The sequence below is a fragment of the Dysidea avara genome, chromosome 15 (genome assembly GCF_963678975.1).
Source record: "Dysidea avara chromosome 15, odDysAvar1.4, whole genome shotgun sequence".
Lineage (NCBI taxonomy): Eukaryota > Metazoa > Porifera > Demospongiae > Dictyoceratida > Dysideidae > Dysidea > Dysidea avara.
In genome coordinates, this window is record NC_089286.1 from 13,077,172 (window position 1) to 13,104,993 (window position 27,822).

Below are 27,822 nucleotides of genomic sequence, written 5' to 3' on the forward strand. Positions count from 1 at the left end.
GTAAAGTTGACCATTTCCGTGCTCTGTTTGAGGAGACAGGCTATCGCCTCACAGACAAAAGATTTTTGTTTGAACACATACCATTTATTTTGGAGGAAGAAAAGGCCTGTATTAAACAGTCCATTCAGAGGCAATTCAGAGAGAATGTTTTCATTGTTGAACTCTGGATTTGGTGACCTGCAAGGAAATTCATTAATAGATTACATTGAGGCCTCAATTATGTTGAGATATAATCATTAATTTGAATTTACTGTAATGTTTGCTATAAATGTACAGGTATTGTATTTATGGTCACTGTTATTCTTTGTGCAAGTATATTAATTTTACTTGTGCACTTCTATTCAAGATAGTGCTTTGGGAGGGCTAAAGGCAAGATGGCGGCATTTGCTGAAACGCAATGAAATGCATGTTGAGAATATACCAAATGTTATAGCTGCTGCTTGTGTGCTCCATAATATCTGTGAGGTGCAACATGAGCATTTTAATAATTCATGGCTACAGAGTATTGAAGACAATACCCAACCTTCACTAGCTGCAGCAAGTAGGCACACCCCACAGAACAAACTCAGAACATCAGATCTGCCCTGGTACACTACTTTCAACACAATTAGTATCACGTATAATTGTCATTCTTCGATTTGATTGTTGACATGTAATAATCAACATTTTCATACAATTTAATGTTATTTCAGTTACTTACTATTGACTTCTATGGTCCATCTTGAGTTGTATCCGGATCAAATTCCATGTTACCATAATCAAACGAGGAGTGATAATGTAGAACTGGTGGCGGATGATGCGGTATTGGTGGTGGATGATGCGGTATTGGTGGTGAATGATGTGGTATTGGTGGTGGATGATGAGGTATCGGTGGCGGATAATGTGGGACGTTTCGCCTCATCATCATCTGCATGATTTGTAATTGAAAATCTCTTTCTTCATGCTGGAGTTGTGCATCTAGCTCTATCTGCCTTTCTTCCATATTGGCTCTCTTCTATTCAAGCATAAACACCATTTTTTCACTGTTTTCTTGTAGCTTCACCATCTTTTCAAGCAGGGCATTAGAGGCTTCACTCTTACTTCGTTTGCGCTTCAGCTTTGACTTGCTATCGAGTTGTTGAGGTTCACTGACGTCATCAACATTTGAACTATTGTTAGATGTTGAGCTACTGCTTGATATTGGGCTAGGCATATTTCCTACGTCAAATCCTTCTGCTCCAAACATGTCCTGCGTTCATCATCAGGTCCAATTTCAGTACTTGAACTCGACATGTTTCAACAACGACAGGTGGTTGAGTTGAATGTTTTTATCCAAGAACATCATCCAACGCGTCATAGAATTCCCATTCGGGATACCGCCCTTGTCTCGTCTCGTTTATCTTTCACCTTCTTGTATTGGCTTTAAGTTTCTTTATCTTTTCTCAACATTACTCGAACATGTGAGAAAACCCAGCTTCACAAAGACCATCTGCGATCTTCTTATAAACCTGACTGAGGCTTATAAAAGCTTAAACACTTCGTCCCGACTCCAGTTGACAACAGTCATACTTCCCTGGTATTCTTTTATCAGGCGCTCGCGCCTTCTGAACCATGCCAGCCTTCTTCAATCGAGCGAGCCTGTCCTGGCTCCGCACGGCTCGGTTTAAAAGTGTTCATACTGTATATTTTGTCAAACTGTGCTAGTGTGAATGGGTTGTTATATATCAGTCTTGTGAGATCTCAGCTTTTATACTGTTCCCAAATTTGGAGGCTCTCATTAATTAAACATATAAACATTCTTGAAAGAATACAGAGGAGAACAACTAAATTTATTCTCAATGAGTTTGACTCACCATACAAGTCTCGCTTGGAGACCCTTAGGATGCTACCTCTGATGTATATATATGAAATCAATGGTACAGTAGGACCTCCATTATCCGAACACCTGTGTGCCAGTTAAATCATAAAAGTGTTCAGATAAGTGAATTTGTTTGGATAAATGAAGCCCATTCATTTATATACAGAGTTCTGTTCAACTACTCTAATAGAACATACAGCTACTCTAATAGAACATTCACCTAATGATGAAATACTCTAATAGAGCAGTTACTTGCACTGTTCGGATAATCGAGGGTTCGGATAATTGAGATTCGGATAATCGAGGTCCTACTGTATCTTATTTTTCATCAAGTCGTACAAGTCACCAACTCTACATTTCAACATTAATAACTATTTACAATTCAGTTCTTCTAACACTAGATTTGGGTCATCCACAAAGCTCCACAAAATTTGACCCAACATTTCTACTTTCACCATTTACCCCATCTATGGAATTCTCTGCCTATTGTGGATTTAACTGCTCAAACTGAATCTACCAAACATAAGTTATACACTTACCTGTGGAATCATTTTCTACAGGAATTTGATGATGACAATGTTCACACCTTCCACTACCTCTGTTCCTGCCGTAGCTGCTGTTCAGGAACGACAAAACCGTAACTCTAACCCCCCTTAATTAGCTAATCAGTTTTGTAATTAATTATTTAATTTTAATCTAAGCTCATTATAGGTACAGAATCCCATCTAGATGATTCAATATCAAACTCTGAAATATTTCCCAGTCATTGTTTCAGCCCAGTCTATAAGAGAAACGCACGTCTGCTTCTGCGTTCCGCGTCTGTTCAGCACACATCGCCTGTCATGTTGCCGCTTAAATTTATTCTAATTACTGCTCTCAAAAAAGAAAAACACGTGATCTAACAACAATATTATAAAGTAACACAATCTATCACACTCCCCGTGTTTGAGAGTGACTAAAGGAGAACAATCAAACAGTTTTGTGTACTTACAAAAATCAACAAATGTGACCGGATCTTGGAAAACCTACCTTTTGGACACAAGCTAACTTTTTGGGAAAACTCAAATCAAAATTTCAACAATATTTTTTAAATTAATTTTTTTGCACATTTTGATAAGGCAACTATTAAACCTTTTTGCTGTGAAGTTTCACACCCATAGCCTCTTTTTCCTAGGAGATATGGATGATCATATCAGACCATGTAGTAATTTCACATGCGTGGGACAACAAGTAACTTACAAATTGGGTGATTTGTTCATGTGCTGGAATGGCTAAAACTTAGTCTTAGACAATGATACATGGCATTTAATTGCAGAAAAGTACCAAGAATACTTCATTAAACTATCAGAAATGTCTTTTAAAGTATTTTAGATGGTAAGAATGGAATTATTAGTAAACAAAGTGATTTGTCACCATTTGTCACCCTTAATCACCCACAGAACTCAATACATTACCATAAAAGTTAGTTTGTAATGTACAGGACAGAAAATCGGCCATATCTCAGGAACGCTTCAAGATATTAAGCTGAAATTTTAACACAAGATAGATGAGCACCTAGTACCATATTTAAGCTATAAAACAGAAAATTGACCCATGTGCCAAAAAGATAGGTTTTCCAAGATCATTCTTCTACATACTACACATGATCGAATGAACTTGCGTGTTACTTAACGGCCCTTTAACACCCAATACTTCTCCCTGAGTAAGGTGAGTGTTTGGCTCACTCCACTGTGTTTAGCTAGTTCGTGTGTATGGCGTATTAATAGGGTTACAAGGGGATGTCTACATGGTAAGAGCAGTGGGTTCTTACTGGATAGAGACAGTTGGGAATTGTTTACTCTTCCCTGGTATCGTAAAAGTTTATCCTTATCAAGGTAAAGTCCAAACTGTTCAAGCAGGAGAGGACGGGCTCCTGCAGGTTTCAACAAATAACTCAACTCTCTTTCAAAGAAACCTTGCTGTACAGTTTGTATCCAGATATTCTCTCCCCTTTTTATTTCCTCAGCTGTCACCACTGAACTCTCTTTGTCTGACGTAAATAAAATATGAAAAGGTAAGCAGATAAGATGCTTACACATTTCACCAATACACAACACTGATTTGCAGGAGTGAACCTCAAGTGCAAGAACCAGACCCCTCCCCAGTCAATGGGAAAAATGAGGGGGGGGGGGGGGGTGTAGAATGCACCTGCTGTCATCTAGATTATAGTAATGGTCATTGGTCTGAGCTACCCTGTCTGGACTCTGGAAGACCATTGAAACGTTAAGAACCAGGTTCATTAAAGATGTCTGGAGAGAAAGGACCCCCATAACATAATCACCCAAAATTATCTTTGGTAGGAAGCCACCAAACACAAAGGGTCAAGAGTTACCTGAGAAATTAGGGAATCAGCAGTGCATCACAATCCACACCCCATATCTACACATATACCCCAAGGGGGAATTCAACACCCCTTACAAACCTGCCAGAGCCCTGGTACACAGTCACAAGTACAAGATTGATATGTGGTCTAAGCTTCTCTTTAAACCCCCTCAGTACTCAACAACCAAACAGTCTCTTGCAACACATATCTGTCATAGAAACAACTGCATGATATTACAAAGGGCTATTCCTGTAGCCCAGTGGGGAGAGAGGGTCAACGCTCTACTTGAATCTCATAATTTTTGGATTCTAGTTCTTTAATTTTGATTTTGGACTCATAGAATCTGTCACGATAATAACATCTAATCAAAAACAGCCAAGCTGTAAAAAAAGAGTGCGGCCCTTGAAAAGGCTATGGTGAAAAAAGATGTGAAATCCAAGGTGGCGGTCAAGAAATGGCTGTGATGGTAGGTTAATGGTAAAAATTTTAATAACGACAATTCAGGTGAATTTGGTTCCGCTTGATCTTGGCACAAAATTCACCTGAATTGTCGTTATTAAAATTTTTACCATTAACTACCATCACAGCCATTTCTTGGCCGCCACTTTGGATTTCACATCTTTTTTCAAAGGCAACAGATTGATGCATCTTTTGTGTAAATTTCATACGCGTGCTTGCTATCCTTGGAGAGTTATGCTGGCTTCAATTCTTTAAAACCGTTTATCTCGAAACTTCTAATGTGCGATTTGGATCGTTTTTCCAAAATCCAGTCACATATATATATATAGCTATATGTATATATATATATATAGCTATATGTATATGTGTGTGTGTGTGCACTTAATTTCGTTTGTTCATCATAATCATGATGGTGTTTAAATTAAATATGGCTCAGTGGCCAGGGCGGCTGATAGCTATACTTCCAGCATGTACTAGAGCTATATATAGTTATACTTGATAGCTATACTTCCAGCATGTACTAGAGCTATATATAGTTATACTTAATATCTAATCAAAAATAGCTAAGCTGTAAAAAAGGAGTGCGGCCCTTGAAAAGGCTATGGTGAAAAAAGATGTGAAATCCAAGGTGGCGGCCAAGAAATGGCTGTGATGGTAGGTTAATGGTAAAAATTTTAATAACAACAATTCAGGTGAATTTGGTGCCGCTTTTTTCATCTTTTTTCACCATAGCCTTTTCAAGGGCCGCACTCCTTTTTTACAGCTTGGCTGTTTTTGATTAGATTTCACTTGTTTGTGTATTTGTATACCCCAAAGCCGGCCTATGGCCAGCTTTGTGGTTTTTAAACTATATTTTTTTCTCTACCACAGTAAAAAGAAAAAGATGAAACAGATTTTCATTCTGATTTTATCAGTAAATGTACAAATTATATGTATAGTGCATATATTTATTACATGTCAATTAATCCCTACAGGATAATTTGCAGTTGATCTCTCTACTGTGTGACTTGAAATGTAGCTGAACTCTCTACAGGGTGATTTGCTTGTACGTAGATGAACGCTTTATAGGATTCTTTCTGCAGCATGGTTTGACTCTAGCTGAACTCTCTGCAGGGTTATCTGTTTGTAGTTGAACCCTCTACAGGGTGATTTGTTTGCAGCTGAACTCTCTACAAGGTAACTTCTAGCTGATCTGTCTACAGGGTGACTTGTTTCTAGCTGGTCTTTTTACAGGGCGATTGGTTTGTAGCTGAATTCTCTACAGGTTGATTTGTTTGCAGCTGAACTCTCTACATGGTGGTTTCTTTGTAGCTAAACTCTCTAAAAGGTGACTTCTTCTAGCTGATATGTCTAGAGGGTGACTTGTTTCTAGCTGGTCTCTCTCTACAAGGCAATTTGTTTGTAGCTGAATTCTCTACAGGGTGATTTGTTTGCAGCTGAACTCTCTACAAGGTAACTTCTAGCTGATCTGTCTACAGGGTGACTTGTTTCTAGCTGGTCTTTTTACAGGGCGATTGGTTTGTAGCTGAATTCTCTACAGGGTGATTTGTTTGCAGCTGAACTCTCTACATGGTGGTTTCTTTGTAGCTAAACTCTCTAAAAGGTGACTTCTTCTAGCTGATATGTCTAGAGGGTGACTTGTTTCTAGCTGGTCTCTCTCTACAAGGCAATTTGTTTGTAGCTGAATTCTCTACAGGGTGATTTGTTTGCAGCTGAACTCTCTACATGGTGGTTTCTTTGTAGCTGAACTCTCTAAAATGTGGCTTCTTTTAGCTGAACTCTCTACAGGGTGATGTTTTCATAGCTGAACTCTCTACAGAGTGATTTGTTTGCAGCTGAACTCTCTACATGTAGCTGTTTGTAGCTGAACTTTCTACAAAGTACAGTATCTTCTTCTAGCTAATCTCTCTACAGGGTGAATTGTTTGTATCTGTACTCTCTACAGGGTGATCTGTTCATAGCTGACCTCTCTACAGGGTGATCTGTTCGTAGCTGACCTCTCTAAAGGGTGATTTGTTTGCAGCTGAACTCTCTACATGATAGTTTCTTTGTAGCTGAATTCTCTACAAGGTAACTTCTTATAGCTGATCTCTCTACACGATGACTTGTTTGTGGCTGAACTATCTGCAGGGTGATTCTTTGTAGCTGAACTCTACAGGGCGATTTGTTTGCAGCTAAACTCTCTACACGGTAGTTTTTTTGTAGCTGAACTCTCTACAATGTAACTTCTTCTAGCTGAACTCTCTACAGGGTGACTTGTTTCTAGCTGATCTCTGTACAGGGTGACTTGTTCCTATCTGATCTCTCTACAGGTGATTTGTTTGCAGCTAAATTCTCTTACATGGTGGTTTCTTTGTAGCTGAACTCTCTACAAGGTGACTTCTTCTAGCTGATCTCTCTACAGGATGACTTGTTTCTAACTGAACTCTCTACAGTGTGATCTGTTCATAGCGGAACTTTCTACTGGGTGATTTGTTTACAGCTGAACTCTTTACATGATTGTTTCTTTGTAACTGAACTCTTTACAAGGTAACTTCTTCTAGCTGATCTCTCTACAGGGCAATTTGTTTGTAGCTGAATTCTCTACAGGGTGATCTGTTCGTAGCTGACCTCTCTAAAGGTGATTTGTTTGCAGCTGAGCTCTCTACATGATAGTTTCTTTGTAGCTGAATTCTCTACAAGGTAACTTCTTATAGCTGATCTCTCTACAGGATGACTTGTTTGCAGCTGAACTATCTGCAGGGTGATTCTTTGTAGCTGAACTCTGCAGGGCGATTTGTTTGCAGCTGAACTCTCTACAGGGTGACTTGTTTCTAGCTGATCTCTGTACAGGGTGACTTGTTCCTATCTGATCTCTCTACAGGTGATTTGTTTGCAGCTAAACTCTCTTACATGGTGGTTTCTTTGTAGCTGAACTCTCTACAAGGTGACTTCTTCTAGCTGATCTCTCTACAGGATGACTTGTTTTTAACTGAACTCTCTACAGTGTGATCTGTTCATAGCGGAACTTTCTACTGGGTGATTTGTTTACAGCTGAACTCTTTGCATGATTGTTTCTTTGTAACTGAACTCTTTACAAGGTAACTTCTTCTAGCTGATCTCTCTACAGGGCAATTTGTTTGTAGCTGAATTCTCTACAGGGTGATCTGTTCGTAGCTGACCTCTTTAAAGGGTGATTTGTTTGCAGCTGAACTCTCTACATGATAGTTTCTTTGTAGCTGAATTCGCTGAATTCTCTACAAGGTAACTTCTTATAGCCGATCTCTCTACAGGATGACTTATTTGCAGCTGAACTATCTGCAGGGTGATTCTTTGTAGCTGAACTCTGCAGGGCGATTTGTTTGCAGCTGAACTCTCTACATGGTAGTTTCTTTGCAGCTGAACTCTCTACAGGGTGACTTGTTTCTAGCTGATCTCTGTACAGGGTGACTTGTTCCTATCTGATCTCTCTACGGGTGATTTGTTTGCAGCTAAACTCTCCTCTTACATGGTGGTTTCTTTGTAGCTGAACTCTCTACAAGGTGACTTCTTCTAGCTGATCTCTCTACAGGATGACTTGTTTCTAACTGAACTCTCTACAGTGTGATCTGTTCATAGCGGAACTTTCTACTGGGTGACTTGTTTGCAGCTGAACTCTTTGCATGATTGTTTCTTTGTAACTCTCTACAAGGTAACTTCTTCTAGCTGATCTTTCTACAGGGTGATTTATTTGTAGCTGAATTCTCTACAGGATGGTTTGTTTGCAGCTGAACTCTGTACATGGTAGTTTCTTTGTAGCTGAACTCTCTACAATGTAACTTCTTCTAGCTGAACTCTCTACAGGGTGACTTGTTTCTAGCTGATCTCTCTACAGGGTGACTTGTTTCTAGCTCAACTCTCTACAGGGTGATTTGTTTCTAGCTGAACTCTCTAAAAGGTGACTTCTTCTAGCTGATCTCTCTACAGGATGACTTGTTTCTAACTGAACTCTCTACACTGTGATCTGTTCATAGCAGAACTTTCTACTGGGTGATTTGTTTACAGCTGAACTCTTTGCATGATTGTTTCTTTGTAACTGAACTCTTTACAAGGTAACTTCTTCTAGCTGATCCTCTACAGGGCAATTTGTTTGTAGCTGAATTCTCTACAGGGTGATTTGTTTGAGCTGAATTATCTACATGATGGTTTCTTTGTAGCTGAACTCTCTATTAGGTACCTTCTTCTAGCTGATCTGACTACAGGGTGACTTGTTTGTAGCTGAATTCCCTACAGCTAATGAGCCTAGCGGACTAAATCTGATAACTGATCCCCAGCAGAGACGTGTTAAGATGGTAGTGGTGGTACTCTGTTTTGTTACCAGCAACTGGTGAGCATTAAATAGCAGTGTCATAGCGGTATCATGCATTGAGTTAAACATAGGTCAGGCAAAGCAGCTCGGTGGAAGTTAAACACAATGCCGTGGAAGGTGGAAGTTAAACACTCACATCCAAGCCTGATCCAAATACTCATGGACTAATACTAAACGTAATTTTTTTTCTCCTACACAATCCCATTTGTTTGTTGCCCAAGTATATAATTGTTTGATAATGCATTATGTGTACATATACAACTTTCATACCAGCATGAATATTAAATTAGTCCATTAACTTTGTCTTATTATTAAGCATTTATTGTGCATTCTAATCTAACGGGTTGCTTGGGTCCATTGTTTTTCTCCATTTCTTAGATGTTAAAATTAAGTTGCTCCTTGTATTTGGCCGTCTTTTGCTCCCTTTGTCTTGATCATTCTCAATTTCACTATCACTTCAGCTTTCCCCACCTGTTACAACCAAAAGTTAATAATCAGCAAATGGCTTCAGGGTTACATTCATAGTTCAAGTGGTTTGGTTACATGCCTCAAACCAAATGATTAGCTTTGTGCCTTTTACTGGAATCAAAAGTAGTGAGTTGTTTGTATCTCATCTCAGAATACACAAACTTGCTTGTTCAGTCTGTAGTAGGATGGGTCTTACATTTTACTTGCTTAACCAGCTAAAAAAAACCATTTACAGGAGATGGCAATAACTATTGTATAAGATACTTCTAATAAGAAATCCCTGATTGAAGCAACTATAAGTTAACCAGTTTTTTGTTTTTGTGGGATTCTTCAGATACCGTCACATAGCAAGTATCAGATACGATTAGCTGTCAGGATCTTCCCGGACCACGTAGTATTCCAAATACATCATAGTAAGACCGGCCAACTGTTACAGGGATTTGATAATAGCAATGTCTGGATCCATCACCTTCGCAGTGGCTATGATATAACAGTACATTTACAGATCCAACATCAACCAGCGCAGTTAGCATTTCCTATTCAGCCAATACTCTACTCACAGCTGGGTGAGCTAAGAAAGCAGTAGTGATGGGAGTTAATAAACCTCATTCCTTGCACTAAATTATCTTAACCCCTTCCTTCATGTATCACCATATTTGGATATTGCCCGATTACCATATCACCAAACACTGCTAGAGTCATAAGGAGCCAGGATGTAAAGAAAAGGGGAAAAAACATCAGTAACAACACATTCTATCCTCAGTACCTGTTATCGCAGACCCAAATGCTCATTTACCATTAACAGTATTAGTACTATTTTTATATATCTACTTTTATATTGATTGCGGGTGTGACTGTTCATACAGTATGATGCATTAGTTACTGGTACAGATGAAGTCAGTGTGTACAATGCCTAAATGATTAAAAGTTCATACCATGCACATCTACCTAGGTGAACAAATAGTCTTGCTGATATAGAATTCCTAAACTGCTTACGTGCATGGCAGTGAAAAGATTCATTTGCACAAAAGATATATTGTTGAACAGATGCTGTCAGTGCAGTAAAAATGTATACTGATGGCAGGTGTCTACAAGAGTGAACAGATGATAACATAAGTGTTGATTATTAGATTGAAAGAAGAGATCACCAACACTAGATTTGTCAAACAGATGCCATCTTGTGGTAACATGTTCTCTGCACATAATAATTGTTCGGATCTCCGACCAGACCATCTAGCAGCCAGTTGTATGACTAGCATGCAAAAACCACTCATTATTTACACGCAATGTTTCACTTGTGCCATATACATGCTAACATTGTCAAGCTTACATTTTATCTAAGAAAAAAATTAAATTGTAGATGCAGTTCTTTCCTGATAATATGATACTAATTCATTACCTATCACATTCTTAAGCCCCTGGTATACTTCTGCTTATCATTATTTGTGACCCTATTTTGGAAAACCATACATTTGGGCACATGTAAAATTTGTGGGAATACTCAATAGAAAATATCAGTGATTTTTAAAAAATTAACTTTTTCACATATGTGACTGTCTCTGGGAAAGCCGGTCTTATCGCCCATTTAAAAGGATCGAGAAACATCGGTTTTAAACATTCAGTGTGTTGTAGCTGGCCAATGGTGGTAGGTACGCATACCAAATTTTCACACGTTTCACAGCAATTTTTTACCTTCCTGATCATCCACTGAAGAAGTAGTCAGCAGCTAAGTTTCCCGCCATTTTAGATAGTTTTTAAACCGAGGTTGTCTGTATCAGGCGAGTTCCAGGCGGGCAAGATGGTGTTCAAAAATTGAAAAGAAACGTGCTGGGATGAACTGGGCCAAGTTATAGGCCATTCAGGGCTCAGAACTGGCTAAAATGAAAGGAAATTTACAGCACAGGTCATTGTCCAACACCATGGAGCTGTACAGCCACACACAGCCATCACCTGGTTGGCCAGGGCTCCATCAAGACCCCAGACCACTCGTACGGCTCGCCACTGTGCTCTGAAAAAGCAGCCAGCAAAAGCAGACCACTCCACTCTGGTAGACTGTGGCAGTGAAACTTGATAGTGCATTCATTAAGCTTTGTTTGTGTGAAAAAATTAAACTTCCTGTCTTGGGCAATAAGAACGGTTTTCGTAGATCCAGTCACATATTCTGATAAAGCAACTATTAAGCATTCTTGCTGTGACATTTCACATCCATAGCTTCCTTATTCTAGCAGATATACTCAATTATATCAGGCCATGTAGTAGTTTCACAATGCGTGGGACAGCAATTAACTTACAAATTGGGTGATTTGTTCATTACCAAAACCTTGTCTTTAGACAATAATACAAGTGATTTAATTGAGGAAAAGCACAAAGAACACATGATTAAACTTTCAAGGATCTCTTTTCACCCATTTTAGATTGTGAGAAAGGAGATCTTTGTCAAAAATTGATTCGTCATCACTTTGTCACACTTGTTTACTATACAATTCTATAAACTGATAGTGAAAAGTTAGTTTGTTATGTATTAGACTGTAAATTAGCCATTAGACAGTAAATTTGCCATATCTTTGGAATGCTTCAATGGATCAATACAAAATTTTCACACAATTTAGATAACCACTGAGTGCTTCATTGTAGCTATAATAAAGAAAATTGGACTATGTGCCCAAATGTATGTTTTTCCAAAATAGGGTCACATTTTATGATTGCCAGCTATATAGGCAACATGTGTTTGTGATGAGGTCTTTGAATGAAACTACATTAGCCTGGCTTACTTCTAGCATCACTATCAATAAGTAATTTTTACCACTTTTTATATTTATTAGTACTTTTTAAATTTATTTACGGCTTTTATATTGATTGTGGGTGTGACTGTTCATACAGTAAGATGCATTAGTTACTGGTACAGATGAAGTCAGTGTGTACAATGCCTAACTAGTTAACATGGTTTATGGTTGGTTCAGATGTTGACAAAGGTGTTTACAGCTCACTGCATTATGTACATGTACAGCCTTTTTGACACCTACAGACTCAGAAAATTATACTAAGAGGATTGATTAGGTGTTTATAGGCATATGGATACAGGTCATAGTTGTGCTAATGGTTATAAAAGCTCTGCTAAACAATCCATTCCAACAATTGCTCAGCTGTACTGATACAATTCTCTTTGGATAATACTTATTTGCTATGGGATTACTTTTTAACTCATCAACGGTGCTTCCATTTATGGACACTAAGGACAGCACAATGCTGGGAGTATCATAACAATGACATTATTAAAAGTGATGCTGAGGCCACAAAGAAGCATGGGACAGCTCCAGGGACAAGTACATATGCTACAAAAGGAGCTATTGATGACCTGGAAAGCCCAATTGAAAGCTGAAATGGATATATTAACAGTAATTGATTTTGTTACACAACTGCGTGATGAACAAACTGAACATCTGGAGCGTGCAAGGAAATATTTGCTTGACCATGATTGGCCATCTGTGATTGTTTATTTAAGCCATTGGAGGCAATCATTGGATTCATTTATTTAGATATGGACAATTTTAATAATAGTTAGTAGCTACAAAAACGTTTTTATGTGCATTTTTTTGCATGTGCGTTTCTCTATATTCAGTTAAGACAAATACTAGTAGCATAACGTATATTGTTGTAGTATGTATTAAATATAATTATTCCATTTACTTGTTTACTTCATTGCTCTGCATGTTATATATAGCAAGTCAATTGACACTTACATAGAAGCATTGAAAAAAAATTATATATATAAAGTAATAGTGAAGTTGAAGATCAGCTGGTAGCTGTGATTACATACTGGCTACATGCATTAATACGCAAGGTTAGTCTAAACAATTAATGGGAAAGTAGCTCACTGTTCTGAATGGCAATCACTAGCATGACAGCTTATATGCACCAACCAGTAACCAAGCTGAAATATTAATTAATTACCTACTTAGCAGTGTAAGTGTGACATGTCTATGAATATGAGTCAGTCAAGAAGGTACACTATGCACAACAAAGCCAAATGAAATACGAATTTGTAAAATTCCTTCTGTAGTTGTTTTGTGCACTATTGTGTATGTGTTTGTTTTACTCCTCCATGATAGATATGTTATACTGAACAATGGTAGCAGCCGTAGCATTACATAACACTGGTAGCATTACATATTAGCATCACTTGAATTCCTTACCGAATTATGCTATAGAACTTTTGGAATACGTATATACAGGGATTTAAAAAAAAACACCGTATCTCCCATTGCTTTGAACAACTATTTGGTGAAATGGAGACAAACACTACATTCATTTATTTGAATTAATAATGCAGTATGTAGATATTGGGAACACATATTCTACTATATGTAAAATTATAACTGTCGTATCATCAGTAATAAATATGTAATTAACTGTTACTCTAACCTTCTCCCTTTCCTTGCCCCACACATTTACTGTGTAATCGATTGGTAGATTTGTTGATGTGTGGACTTGTGAATAAGTTACCTGCTATTAAAAGTGTGTAGATTAACATATGAAACGATACAGATTAGATTGACAAGTTATTTCTTAACAGCTACACTATACCATATCAATATTAATATCTACACAGAATATTCATAATTATATGATTACAATATTAATTATATTGATTAGATAAATTTAATTGTAAATGTAATAATTTGGAATTTAATTAGTTTGATCATCTTCTCTTTATGATTCTGAGAAAAAAAACTTTATCTATACGTAATAGTTATACCGTGGCTGCGAGGGATTTTGCTGATATATGCACCCAAAGCACGAGGGCCGCAGGCCCGAGGGCTGCGGGTGTATATGTCAGCAAAATCCCAAGCAGCCATGGTACAAGTGATATATATCACTTGGGGCGCACTCACCTAATAGGTGAAAGAACTAACGAGAACTCATCCCATTTGTTTTATACAGTAACATCTGAAGATCGATTGTGGTTTTAATAGCGTGGGCTAATAGCCATCAAAACGTTGTCCATACGTTAAAACGTCATTAATACGTTACTATGCTTCAACACGCAATGTTAGAAAACTTGCGATTGTGGGATGGAGTTTATATTGTTATCATTTTTGTACTAAGTTAAGACAACTAACTTCGCTATTGGGACAGTAAGTTATCATATTAAGTTAAGTACTTAGAACTGTAAGTTACTAACCTATTTCAACGTAGCAGTAGTAGCTTTGCTGTTCCATGGTCTGTTCAAAGGTTGATACGCGGTGGGTAGAAATACGCATCCACAATCGCCCAAACAATTATTTTGTGCCTTCATTAACCTTTAGTAAAAACCAACTACTCTATCTTAGCCTATGTACTAAGCTTAGCAACCTCTACAAAACCAAGTCCCACAATACAAAGCTCTATGTCGCTCAATATAACGAGTCAAAGCGCATCGATTCTTTGAACTGGCTGGGTATCAAAGTCATTGGCAAACCGCTTTCCCATGATATTGCCCAGGCAATATCTTGATATTGCGAGTTAAACACCGAGGGGCGCCTTTGAACACCCACGCTAAAGTGGTATATACATGTATATACTCACACACATGCATACATCAGTTAAGTTTTCACAATGAGTGGATAGCTAGCCATACTACACCACAGACATCTCAATGATTAAGCTACTCAGACTGCAACCATTTCACAAAGTGGATTTCTATAGACATAAAATCAAAAAACACTGGCTCCTTAAAGAGTTACAGTCAAGCAAACAGAGACAATGTAATGACAATTCATCCTAATTAAAATATTACATTTTCTGCCACTTTCAGTGGCATATTTTTTTATTAAGTAACAAATTTACAAGATAATGTGTTCTCGGAAGGCAGAACAATTGACCTGTACCACCAGCATAGGGACCTGAGCAAAATATTTGAGTTAAATATCTTAAAGTAGGCATTCCAGTATCCGAGATTTTTTTTTCAAATAAAAAATTCAGTGTATATTCCCCAATAGAACCCTGGCACAAAACAACAACTCACATTTAATTTGGGATTGCAACTGCAGTTTCATGATAGTCCACATTGCTAGATGGCTTCTTGATTCAATTGTACCATTTTTGCCTTTAAAGTGTATGGGGAGCGCCGGAGAAAAAAAACAACCACATTTTTCTGTTTTAAAGCACTGTGTATGCCAAAGTAGTTAATTCAAACCCAACAAACTGTATATTTCTGAGATTGGCAAGCAATACTCTGTCTATTAAGCATCACCATAAAAAGTTCAATTTTTAAAAATTTACAAATCGGACTGGAATGCCTACTTAAAGTGATATGGTATAAATGCACTTAAGGCAATAAGCCAACACATCATTACATGATTCGCAGGTTACCCACATTAAGCCAAGTGTATATGGGCAAGTGATTCAAATACTAATTCTGGAGACTACAAATACAATGTAATCACAATGTGGGTTCTAAGACAGGATCAAGGGTAGACCACCAAGCCAATAAGCGAATGTTGTTTTTCTTTATAGCCTTACTCCAGCTGATGACAATGTTGTTTCAGCAGAAGCTGCTACAGGTATGTGTTTATGACCTGTGTACTGTACGTAGCTATATGGTTTACCATGATAATAGAAATGGGTATATTTTACCCACCCGATGCCGGTATCAAGTGAGTGTTGTAGATTACAATTGTCCAAATGTAGTGAAAATCATTGTTCCATCCTTGTAGTGCTCTGATACAATGTTCTGAAGTGGACTGATTATTTAATAAGACTATTTGATTTCTAGTAATTGGCGAAATTGCATACGACTGATTGATTCAAAAAAAAAAAACAGTGAGTGATGTTGTAACATTATGTTTCCACAAGTCCGCTGAGAATTGTCTTCTTTTTTATACTGAGACAATTTACAATTAACTTGGGAATGTGTCTTGTTTGATAGAACAACATTGATTCCATCCCGTTCAATGATTTGTTGAATGGACTTATACAATTCTAGTATATCTTGGGCATTTAATTCTTATTAGTTTTTCTTAAAGCGTCAACCGAAGCCACAAATATGTAATGTTCGTGTTTTGTCCAAAGTCCACTGATAGTCTGTTCATTCTGATTTATTCTGATTTTTCATGAACTTCCAACCTTCTTGTTTGATAAATTCTTGTTCTACATGTCTTGGTCTTTTTCTTCTTTTTCACTTAATTGTGCATCTTTATCGGGTTTAATAGTATCGTTTCCATTGCCACAATTTAAACATTTGCAGTTCTCTGTGCATGACAACTTGGCCTTGAGACAAGGACATCTTGATGAGTAATGGGTAGAATGTGTACAGTTAGCACGTTCATTATTCATAGCATTTCGGCCACGACCACATCTACATTAATTCATTTGCACACTTGCATGGACATGGGAAGCTTTATAATCAACAAAAATATCTGTAAACTGTGAAATCGGATCCCAAATTATTAATCCTGGAATATCACAATCAATGAAGTTGTGATCATCACCCTATCAATAAAAACAAGATCAAATATCATGCACAATTCTATTATACGCACATCCTTCTTACCTGGCTCTGAGGAGGGCTGGTAACACAAGCCATTGACTGAAAGTTAGCACTGCTACAACTTTGCAACCATACTCGGGAAAATTGATATGGATTTATTATATACAGTCCTATGGTGTTATTTTCATGGTGTGCTACTGCATAACAATAATTTGTTATAACCTTCCTTCTTATTAGAGAAATCCTATAAATATAGCAATGGCCATCATATGCAGCTCTAACCCAAGACATAAGCACTAAACATCATTACATGAATATGGTAACTCATGTTCCAAAGGGGTATAAATACACCAACCCGCATCAGCTGGAGTCACTATTCAAAAACGTTAAGCTTGACTGCCGCAGGGTCTATTCAGTTGACAACATAATTCCCTGGTTGACCGGTATGAGCAACACTGAAGTAGAGCAAACCCTCCAACACCTCTGCAGAGGTTGATTTGGAAAAGCAGGTGCAGTTGTACTAGTTTGTTGCATGATTTAAGCCATTTGTGCTCTTTCACAGCAGACATTCAAGGTAGATGACGAGACTGTAACATTTGGCACCTTGAATAGCAAGGGTGAATATAAACCAAAGTCCAACTTTACCATGAAGTTACAGACGTTTGTGGATGCAGGCGCAAACACTGGCTACTTTGCTACAATCAAGAGAAAGTTGGATGGCCGCACAGGGTAAAGTGTTGTAGTAAGAGCAGCTGTTTGGAAGAACTAAATGCCACTTGTTTCTGTATCTTGACAGGTTTTGCTATTACACAACGGAAAGTCTGGTGTTCAAGCAACGCTTTTTGCAAGAGCTAAGAACCACCTTTAAAAGCGGTGGCTTGACCTGTGCAATGTCAGAACGGGAACTGATAGAATTTCACAACTTTTTGGAGAAATCATTTCCATTTGGTGAAGAACACAGAGCCAAACAAGGGCTGGCGTGTGTTGGGAAACAGCCTGTCAGTTGTGGTGGGGATGCAATATGGGTGCTGAATCCAGATGTACACATAGACAGTGCAGGTGTGCGGATCCCTGTGTCCGATTCCAAGTATGCCTGGCAGCCGATCGGGGGTCCAACTATAGAATTAGCTGCTGGTAAAAACACAAGCTTGTCACTTCCACTGCATAGCGATATAACCCTACCGCTTGCACTACAAGGAAGGCAAGGGATTGCAATGTGTTTAGATGATCTATCAGGCAAGCTGAGAACTCAATGCATGATACCGCTATGACACTGCTATTTAATGCTCACCAGTTGCTGGTAACAAAACAGAGTACCACCACTACCATCTTATCACGTCTCTGCTGGGGATCAGTTATCAGATTTAGTCCGCTAGGTTCATTAGTCTGCTATGTTGTTGCTATGTTCATTCTGAAGCTTCGATGGTTGACTACACAGAAAATCGTCTGGTTTGCTTCCGAAAAGTGTCTGGTTTGTTCGATAAGCATAACACTGGTCACTATTCAGGACTGGTAAAAGGAAGTCACATCCAACAAAGCCACCATGTACACAGAGTCACGGTCGCCATTTTGACGATTGTCACGATACCGTATTTTCCTAATTAGATCACGTGCGTATTATATTCACTATATAGTTTTAATTGTTAAAAATGTTATTATGGAAATATTCATACAGTTGGAATATTATTAAACTGAAATTGTTAAATAAAAGTATTTTATGGCGGATTTTGCGAAGTGTGCGAAATGAAGATGAAGAAGAAAAAACGAAGAAATTAAAATGATATTTTGTTTGCTCATATCTTGGAAATGGCTGGAGAGATTTTCTTCAAATTTGGTGTGTAGACTTCCCTAGCTGGCCGGCACTACTCTAGCAATTTGGTTCCAATCGGATAAGGGATCACAGAGCTACATAGGTGTGAAAATTGCGTTTTCTTTCTTCCTGTTAATATACTCACGGGTGGCGCGCTGGCTTCTTGGGCCGCACGATACACTACCGTGTGTCTTGATACCACTTCCTTTGCTTGTTCCCTGCTAGACTCAAGTTCGTGCATTTTATGTTGGAGTGCTATTATGTCAAGCACGTCTATGTAGCTTGGAAGCTGCATCTGTGAAACGTCGTGTCTGGTAGAAAAACAGGGATGTGGGTCCACATATTCACCATACTGATGTTTAAGGCTTTCCTTCTTCCTTTTGAATTCATTCTCAATTTCCTCCTTTACGATGGCATGATTCCATTGGATCTGGTTCTAAATTATGTGACTATGGTCTTGATGATTGCATGAGTCTTCATTGAACACTAAATGTTTTTTTTTCGTTTCATGATCTTTTTCGTTTCCTTTTGTAGCTTCCTCTTTTTCCAGAGCATCTCAACTTTTCTTTGTTTTGATATCTGGCATGATTGAAAAATAATTACATAATAAGCATATCATACATATTACAACAATCTCTGCACTAAAACCTTTTAAAATGATATCTGAATCATACAAATGGATTCATTAGCTAGAGTTAAAATTTGTAGATGTAGATGATGCGTGTATGGTGCGTGCATCCGTAAATGTCAGAAAATGATCACGTGATGCCATGGATATACCACAAGACAAAAATAGAGAACAAGCCACTAGTGTGGCGAACACTAAAACAAAAGATAGTGACATTTCAGTGCCTTCAAAGGATACAAGTGCACTACCATAATACCAGAATTCAATGGATACGTCAATGTGCTCAACTAATTCTAGTGTGTAGCATAGCAGATGGTGGCAGAATGTATTGTGTAAGCTATGGTGTTCTAACTAGTGATTTTTTAAATTGTAAATTTAAAAATGAAGCAGGGATCTATGCAACAAAACAAGAGATGAATCATGGTATTACAACATAGCTCAGTGGGAATGTCCCTACTTTGGCACTGAGCAAAATAATTGTTATAGCTAATGTGCCAAAGTAGGAACTTTCCCACTGAGCTAAGCTGTAATACCATCATTCATATATTGTTTCATAACTTTTTGTTGCATAGATCCCATTTTACTTAGTTTTTTGTTGTAGCACTGCTAGCTACAAAGTACAGTAAGACACTTTAAAAAGTTTACGGAGAGCTATTGTAATACTATTGGTAATTATGATTAGTTTTTACAGTTGCCTTAGTAATTACAATAAAAATTACAATTGCTTACAGCTTGTAGTACTGTGTTACTATTATTCTATTAATTGACTGCTACATGATAGCTGCAATGTTACAAATGCCCAGCCCCTGCTGTTATCAAGCTTGTTGAATGCTCATCCAGTTGGTAGTTACACGATTAAATTGTTTTGTACACAACTGGCGATTAAACTTGTTTTGTTGTAAAAATGTGAACATACTGTAATTACAATGTGTTTGGTTTTTATTGAAATTTTAAAGTCACCTACTGTAACTTGTATCTGTTCTATTAGAATATCATACATGACTGTTGTATTAGAGCAGATCTCCAATCAGCCAAGAGATGGGCAGCTAGCTAGACCAATATGAGTCTTGTTACTGTTAAGTAAACAGCTAGATTGCTAAGAGGTGTGGTCTTCATACTCTATTGCTCTTAGTCCACCTAGATCTTTTAGTCACGAACCTATCGCGAACAGGGTGCCAATCACAAACAGGGTCCCAATTGCGAACTTGCACATCTCTAGTCTTATAGTAGTGCCAGGACTGAAGGGCTTCAGAAACCCAGCTCTGAAATAATTCTGTACTGTCTGTATATGTTGCTGAAATACATGTATATTGTTAATGCCTGTATATTGTTAACTTTTTACCATAACCTACCTTCACAGCCATTTCTTAGACGCCACCTTGGATTTCATATCTTTTTTTCACCATAGCCTTTTTGAGGGCCGCACTCTTTTTTCACAACGCAGCTGTTTTGAATTAGATTTCACTTCTTTTTGTATTTGTATACCACAAAGCCGGCCTATGGCCAGCTTTGTTGCTTTATTAACCTAACTGTTTTTCTTTACCACAGGAAGAACAAAAGATGGGTATAAGGAAGAGATGTAACTAAACCAGTTTTAAGGTACATAGAATTTAACACACATTCGTGCTCTTTACCCATGCTATTACAGCAATTTTTAAATTCATCAAATTGTCATCCAGCAATATACAAGCAAGTTTATTACGGAGGTTGATTCTGGATTGGCAAGTTACTGACAATCCCATTCATGAATACAGTTTATTACAAACTTTTTGGAGATAAAACTGGGCTTATTGCAGATTTTAGTAAAATAATTTTCTTTATGACGGGTGGAATGAGTCTCCTGAGTCAGATATAGGTGTAGCTAGGACTATTTTTTTTCTGGTAGGAAAGTTTTGTATTCTATTTTAACTCACCTTTGTGCATAGCACTAGGAAAGATCGCTTTTATAAGTCTGATATGTTAATCAGCATCAAGACACACGATAGTGTGTCATGCGGCCCAAGAAGCGGGCGCGCCACACCTTGAGTATATTGACAGGAAGAAAGAAAACGCGATTTTCACACCTTTGTAGCTCCGTGATCGTTCATCCGATTGGAACCAGTTTTGCTGCAAAGGTGCCTGCCAGGTAGGCCACCCCACATACCAAATTTGAAGAAAATCACCCAAAAGTTTGTTTTTATTTCTTGGTTTTATTTCTTCTTCGTCTTTTTGCACACTTTGAAAAATTGCTATAAAACACAAAAGCGTGTTCCGATCGCCTTGAAATTTGGCACACATAAAGGGAGTTCAACGACGAATCCTAGTATCAAATTTGGTGCAAATTCGGTGAATGGTTCAGGAGTTATGATCGATTATTCGCGTTAAACAAGATCGATTTGTTGTTACGCCTACAGTGTAAACTGCTTCATGGAATGAGTTGAAAATTGCTTTGTGGATAGATCAACCATTGTAGGAGTGCCTTTTGGTGCTTGAAAACAATCAAAATTGAGATAATGGAGATATGACATGAAACCGAAGGTGTGTAACAATTGCGCAATCGAGATTCGTGAATAAAAATACCAATAATTTACACGCCTACCAGGCAAAACACTTAGAGCAGTGAGCTGAAAATTGGTATGTAGCTGGAATAGTAATCGTAGAAAGTCCTTGCAGTAGTACAGAACAATCGGTTTACAAACCACTGACTTATGAATCCAAAGCAAACTCCGTGTAGCAAATGCGAGATTGAGATACTCTAATAGAACAGTCACCCTAATAGAGCATTCACCCAGTTCATGACTTACTCCATTATAGATTTCTATTACATTGCAAGTTATGCTGTAGGGAGTTCAGCAGCAACCAGTTAATATTTTAGACAGTTCAGCTACAATCAAGTCACCTTGCAGAGAGTTCAGCTACAAAGAAACCATCCTGTGGAGAGTTCAGCAACAAACAAATCACCCTGTAGAGGGATCAGCTAGAAGAAGTTACCTTGTAGAGAGTTCAGCTACAAAGAAACCACCATGTAGAGAGTTCAGTTACAAAGAAACCACCATGTAGAGAGTTTAGCTCAAACAAATCACCTGTAGAGAGTTCAGCTAGAAACAAATCACCCTCTAGAAGGGGTTACTTTGTAGAGAGTTCAGCTACAAAGAAACCACCACATAAATAGTTCATCTGCAACAAATCACCCTGTAGAGGGATCAGCTAGAAGATGTCACCTTGTAGAGAGTTCAGCTACAAAGAAACCATCATGTAGAGAGTTCAGCTACACAGAAATTACCCCGTAGAGAGTTCAGCTAGAAGTCACTTGTAAAGAGTTCAGCTACAAAGAAACCATCATGTAGAGAGTTCAGAAGCAAACAAATCACTCTGTAGAGAGTTCAGCTAGAAGAAGTCACCTTGTAGAGAGTTCAGCTACAAAGAAACCATCATGTAAAGAGTTCAGGACAAGCAAATCACCATGTAGAGAGATCAGCTAGAAACAAATCACCCTGTAGAGAGATCAGCTAGAAGGTCACCTTGTAGAGAGTTCAGCTACAAAGAAACCACCACATAACTATGGTAGGAAGCTAAACTTTGATGGTTTAAAAGTGGGCATGGCACAAACGAAGAGACGAACATCGATCGCAGAAGATCAATAAGCAACTGCAATAAAGACAACGACTTTATTTGTAATTCTTTTGTAAACAATGAGTGCATCACGAAGCTTCGAATAATACTTATAAATTCGAAGTTTACTAAACCTTCGAACCACTGAAACATTCGAAGCTTCGTCCCAGCCCTACTCTACACGTGTCGGTGTTGCAGTTTTCATTATGCGAAAGTTTGTCTACATCTTGTAGTGTGTTTGAAGGTAATATTATCACATCTGTTAGAGTCAGTGGACCAACTGGTGGTCAGTACTGGGAGAGTAATTTAGCTGCAGTATGGGGCCAGATGTCAACGGGTGGTGGTCATGCCCCATTACAGGAGTCTATGGCAACTATTGGGGTCCCAACCATGACAAAGCGATCCTTTATTGCTGCTGAGAAACGCATCAGAGAGTGGTAGCGATCCTTTATTGCTGCTGAGAAACGCATCAGAGAGTGGTGGTCAACTCTTCTTGAAGATTCCATGAGACAGGCGGGCCGGAAGAGCGGCAGATAGCAATTTCCAAGAATTGCACTTGTCTAGGTGACCCAGCCATCACAGTCATCTTAGATGGGGGGCGGAGTAAATGTGCCCACAAACATTCTTACAATGCGAAAAGTGGGGTGGGAGTCATCATTGGATTAGAGACACAGAAGATATTGTTCATGGGTGTCCGGAACAAATACTGCTCAATATGTAGTCATACCGATGATCCTCCACCACATTCTTGTTACAAGTATTGGGATGGCTCTTCATTTGTTATGGGATCGAGCATCATTGCTGAATGCTTTCAGAAGTGTATAGAGCAACATGGGGTGAAGTACAGCAAGTTCATAGGAGAATATCTATTTGTTATCACTTTATTTATTACTATTACTTGTACAATATCAACTTCTTCAGAACGCTCGAACTGAAACAGTGCCAACGTGGTGTTTCTAAATATAGATTTGCGCACTAATTACGTAAACAATATTTTCCGTCATGTTATTGTTATATTCGGTAAGTAGCGGGTATCCCGTAACCTTAAGACATTATTTTAAATAAATTGTTTGGCAAAATGGTTCGATCCGTTCCTGAGTTAAAACACAAAACGTAATTAGCGGGAAGCCATATGCAAAACTGACAGAGCATCTCTAATGTACATGAATTATTGTGATCGTAAACTACATGCAGAGAGATAGAGACGGAGGAGAGCAAAAATATGCTATATAACACGTGTTCTTGTCTCTCTTAAGAAAACATCCGAATGATGAAGGAGTCTTGGTGTTGTTCGTGAAGTGTGTGCAATGTGCAGTACACTATGTATTTATGTAGAATATATTATGTGCATTGTGTATTCAATTTCTATTCATTTTAATTTTTAAATTATGAGAAAGGTGGGTGATCGTGAGCTGTGAAACAACTAATCAAGTTTGACATGGCCTTATTGCTGCATATTGACAGGTTAATTAATTATTGTCTGGACATTGTGGCCAGATAGTTTAAAAAGTGGAAAGCAGCCATACAAAGGTAGTGATATTCAATTAAAGTGTTATATCACCTTTGAAGTTTTCCAGATCACCAGCCCTACTTGCTAATCCACCAGGACATATTCACACACGACTGTTGAAACATTTCCAGCCCATTGGACACCTTGGAGTAAACACTGAAGATGTCAATCTCTCTCTTCAGTGATTAACATCATTGTTAAGTGGTAGATTTAACTACTGATGTAATTGAAACACAGCAACATATGAAACAAAATAGTTTTGCTAATCCTGGTGTGTCCAGAATAGAAGCAGACTAAAACCAGCACTGATCACTCTCATAATGTTGCCTAACTGTAACAGTTCTAGAGACATAAAGCAATTTGGAAATGATAGTTACACATGCAAGACACAATTCGTGACATTTCCATGAAATATTCACAGCTTATGTCATTGGTCAAACAATGAACATGTACATAAGTAACGACCAAAGTGCTCCATGAAGTTTACCTGAACTACAGCTTGTAACAGCAAAAATGTGTCAATTTTGTGTATTTGGTACAAATTAATCAGCTGCACAAAGAGAATCCACATGGCACACAGCTAAATGTACTGGTAATACAGTGTGTTGTGTTTTATTGAAATTACTAAGGACTTGTGGCAGCTGGGACGGCTCCTGTCTGCACTAATCAAATTCAATGAAAGCCCATTATTCCAAGGTATAATGAGCAGGATGATTTGCACAGCAGAAAGCATGGTATCACCATGGCTTTCCTTTGTACAGTGCCTATATGGAAAAAATTACAGGTGCTTGTTGATTGAACATAAGTCTCAAGTGCAACGGATTACAGAAATGAAACTTCTGTAATTCTATTTGGGACATTTATCAAGGGTGTAATTCTATTTGGGGAATTTATCTAGGTATAGTTGTTAGCCTAAATATACCAAAGCTATCATACAAGAAGGGTGTTAAAGCTTAAAAACAGCAACAATATAGCTTTGTGGTACAAAACCAAAAAAGATAGAAAGATATCCATACTCTCCATAAATAGGCAAATCCATTGGCATAATAGATAGTTCTCATATCTTTTGAAGTGATCAAAACATGTTTTTGTCCAATGTATTTTAATGGCACAATTTATCTCAAAAACATAATTATGTAACAATTAAACTGCAACTAGTTTGATACCGAAATTTAATTGGTTGAAAATGTGGTCTCTACATCTCGTAGGTTACCTGAAATATTTTTATAAAATCACAAAAATCATAAGAGACAAAACAATAACAGGTTGTGTGAAGTGTGTGAAACGTGTGAAGTGTGTGAAACGTGTGAAAGTTATTTTTCAATTAACGCTCAACAGTAAAGACCTTTCTTTACCCTACTCAAGTATCTAAAAAGTTTCACAGTATCACACAGAACTCACACGCTGCAAAACGAAGGAACTCAGCCTGTCTCGGACTGTTTCTTCTTCGTTGCGCGAAAATAAAAACCAAGCTTGCTATGTGTGATAACTATGTTGTGTGATACTCTATATCAATCGACTCATCATCACATGAGGAATCTTTATTCCAATGGCGTACCACCACCAAGACAAAAGTTTATCACAGGTATGCATGTTTTATATTTCTTGTAAGCAGGGTTAGGGATACTGATGAAACCTGGAATGGTACGGAATCGATCAGGGCGTGCGCAAAGTTTTAAATCATTTTAAACAGATTGTGCACTGTTTCCAACTGTCACAAATAACTGGAATTGTGCTAGAATTAGTTTGTTTCTGTGTATAGGCATTCGCACGAAAGTTTTATTAAATGCCCACCGCGTGGCAAGTTGTGTTAATAAAATCCATCCAGTTTAGTTTAATCCTGATGTAGAAGTACTTCCTTACCATTCTGAAAGGTAAACTACTGTAGTATTTTCATGGTGTAGTGGTATTCAAGCCTTTTTAGTACAAGGATTGCTGGATTTTTGAAGCGACTATAATTCTACCATTATTGGCAGCAATTTACGAGTTAGCAAACTGCAGTGTGTTATATTAACAGTGCTTGCAAAAGAATAGTTTAGTAACTTTAGCAGCTTAGCTATATGATCGTTGTTCAGCTAAGACGATTGTACAACACACTCTTGCAGTGGGCATTAAATAGAACCATTGAGCATATGACTTCTAGCATGTCTATAGCAGAAACAAACTACAATTCTAGTTATTGTGTGAAAGTTGGAAACAGTGCACAATCTGTTTAAAACGATTTTTAAACTTGCTGCGTGCCCTGATTGGTTCCATTCTGGTTTTCATCAGTACCCCAGGATTAGTTTCCCAGGCTACTTCACACAATATGCTGTTCAAAATGCCATTGAAGGTGCCATGGATGGATTTCAGTAGACATGCATTCAGAACCACTAAACTGGCTTTGCCATAACAAAGGGTTAATACACCCCCAACATTTTTTGCAAAGGTGCTAATACAGGGCCATTGGTTACAAAATTACTTGGAAGCCTGCAGTTTCCTTTACAGGGAATTTAACACTTCTTGCACTTTCATACGAAATGCGTAGTGCTCGTGTGGTTATTGGTACCGAAGCGACTATTTGTATGCTGAAGCTAGCTGTACGATGGCAACTTCTTGTGAACCTAGACAATCCAGTGCTTATCATGAAGACCTTAGATGGAGGGTGATATGGCAGAGACTGGCCCTGAATCATACCTAGCAGAAATTGCTACAAATCTTTGTGTTGATCAGGCTATTGTAAAGTGAACCATCGATTTGAGATGACTGGTGACGTTTGTAAGTGGCCCTATCCTAAACTCAGATTACAGAGAGAGTTATCTCCTACAGCTGAAATGATTTTACTGACCACTGTTGTTCAACAGCCTGGCATTAAGCTTAGACAAGTGCAGACCCAGTTAAGAGAGTATGGGATTGAAGTGGTGAACCTACCATATGCAATTTTTTTGCATAAAAATGGATTTAGTTACCAAAGGTTGACATTAATTACTAAAAAGAATGGCTTTTGAATATGATGTATCAAGATACGATCCCAAGATGTTAGTATTTGCTGATGAAACTGGAGCTGACAGATGAAATATTGTGCGGAAGCAAAAAGTCACAAACTGCTGTACCGAGGGCAATACAAATCTGTGATTGCTGCAATATCAGCAAAGGGACTGCTAGACTGTAAGATTCACCATGAATCAGTGAATGGCGATACATTTTATAATTTTGTACTTACCCACCTAGTTGCACTTCTGCAGCCATTCAATGGCCACAATATACACAGTGTGGTCATATTAGATAATGCATCAATTCACCACACAGGTCAAGCAGTGCAAGCTATTGTTGAAACTGGTGCCATTCTCCACTTTTTACCACCATATTCACCTGACCTCAAT